Genomic DNA, 2500 nt, shown 5'->3' on the forward strand with positions numbered 1-2500 from the left:
TGTATAGCGCTTGGTTAATCTCTCTTATAGTTGCATTTCTATCCTGTCCTGCCAGAACAAAAATACTTTGGTCTCAAATCTACAAAATCATTGGATATTGTTTCATTGTCATATACCAAGAGTCATGTTAATGCAAGCCTTATTTTTTGACATCCACATCACTTGAAAATGAGTTTCTAGAACATTGTGTCACAGCAAGAGAGAGCTGGCTTGTCCCTCATTGCCTTGTAACCCAGCAATGGTTTCTCCTCTTGTTTGATATTAGCCTGACTTATCACATAATCAAACTTGTTTAGGAGCTTTAGTTTCAGCCTCTACAAGTTCTCCTAACATTGGATCAAACTACTTGGTAGCATTTCAGTTGACACTGTCCGCCTCTTCATTCATTACAGCAGGGCGTATTCTAGTCCTCTTCCTTAAATTCTTACATTACCTATGGCTTGCTTTAAAAACTACAATTTTTGTGCTTTTATTTGTTTAAATCTCCATGAATTTACCACCCACCCACCCCTCTTCTTTATTTTATTTTTTTTATTTTATTTTATTTTTTATTTTTTTGCAAAATATAGCCTCTGAAACAATATCAGGAGTACTCTCTTTTTCTGTTAAGAATATAAACACTATTTTTTTTTCATTTGCTCTAATATCCAGGATTTTGGTTTTGTTATATATCATACACCCTTAGCTCTTTGGGCTGATTTGATGATGTCTTGAATGATCACGATAGTTGGAATTGTCGTTCCAAGTATGCGGTGTACCAGCCGTGTGTCACACGATCGTACATAAATTATTTTGTATATATTATGCTTGTATCTGCGCTCTTCCCCTACACTAAAAAAACCTGAATAAACATGTCTATGGTTTTCCTCTGTAACATTAACTGTCTTGTGAACATGAAAATTCCTGTTGCCTTGAGGTTTTGTATATAAAGGAGAGTGTTCTATAATGAAGTTACTCAGTTGATTGCTTCCTGCATTTGAATCACAACCTTTCTCTCGGCCCGTCACATTGGTGACCCCGGAAGTCGACTCGCTCCCACCGCCTTCCACCCTCCACCCCCCTCCATCGTTGGTACTATGGCGGACTCTACAAAAGTTGGCGCTGCGGCTGCCCCATTCTAACTTTCATCGTTTGCCAGCGGAGAGGCATTTGCTTGGTTTCAGCGCGCAGAAGTCCAGTTTCGCATGAAGGGTGTGACTCGCTCAACCACCAAAGCAGATTATGTTCTCGCGGCGATACCCGAGGACACCTTCCCAGAAATATCCGACTGGCTTTGTGAACAAGGAGACACCCCAATAGCGTATGACGCCCTCAAAACATACCTTCTGCAGCAGTACTCGCCGTCGCCAGCCGCCCGTGTAGCAAAGCTTTTTCAGCTGTCGCAACAACCGTTGGGGGACCAAAGGGCTTCACTTGCCCTCAAGGAAATGACCAGTATCGCTCGCCTTCAATCTGCCGCAGACGGCTCTCCTCGTGAGGTGAACCTACTTCGTGCCCTTCGGATACGCCGTTTACCCGGAACTATTCACGCGGTCATACCCGATATCGATAGTTTACCCAGAAAGGACTTGATGATCAAAGCCTACGCCCTTATGGACAGCCACTTCAAGACCTCCATCAACACCTCCACCCCTGACAAACAGGATGCCTATTCAACGTCAACCAAAGCTGACATGAATGCCGTAGGACATACACGCCTACCCCATGACGTGACGAAGCAGCGACAAAGCCGCCCTACCACCCACCAATCGCTCGCGCCCCAACAAACGACTTCTACAGCCACTTACTACCTTCCATCCGCCGCAGTTTTGCTACTACCACTTCAGATTCGGGGCAACCGCAAAGAAATGTGCCAAGGATTGTCAGTGGCCTCCCGTGTTCCTAATCGTTTCTTTTTATATGATGCAGGAACGGGCGTGCGATTTTTGGTAAACATGGGTGCTTGTCATTCTCTTTTGCCAAGGAATCTCTTCAAGACACAACGTAGTCTCTCTACTTCTGATGACGTCTCCTTGGTTGCTGCCAACGGATCTGCGATACCCATATACAGTTACGAGAACCTCACATCAATCGTTCGGAAACGGTAAATTCAATTGGAAGTTTTCTCGTTGCTGACGTCACATTGCCAATCCTCGGTGCGGATTTCCTCTTTCATTTCCACCTTCTGGTCGATGTCGCCCACCGACAATTGGTCAACACAGACTCGTACTTATTGACACCTCTTCAACCCGCCCCCTCTAACCTCGCTCTCCACATCAGCGCACCCACGAATGCCTACGCCCACCTCCTCACGTCGTACCCGGAAGTTTTCCGTCCAGACTTTGCCAAATACACACGGTTCCTGCCTAGCACGGTATTTATCACCATATCAAGATGATGGGACCCCCAGTCATCACAAAATTCAGACGTCTGGCACCTGAACGATTGGCAGCCGCCAAGCAGTTGTTCGCCGAAATGGAGGAAATAGGCCTTTGCCAAAAGGCCTCCAGCCCATGGTCAT

The sequence above is a fragment of the Palaemon carinicauda genome, chromosome 16, assembly GCF_036898095.1.
Source record: "Palaemon carinicauda isolate YSFRI2023 chromosome 16, ASM3689809v2, whole genome shotgun sequence".
NCBI classification, from domain to species: domain Eukaryota; kingdom Metazoa; phylum Arthropoda; class Malacostraca; order Decapoda; family Palaemonidae; genus Palaemon; species Palaemon carinicauda.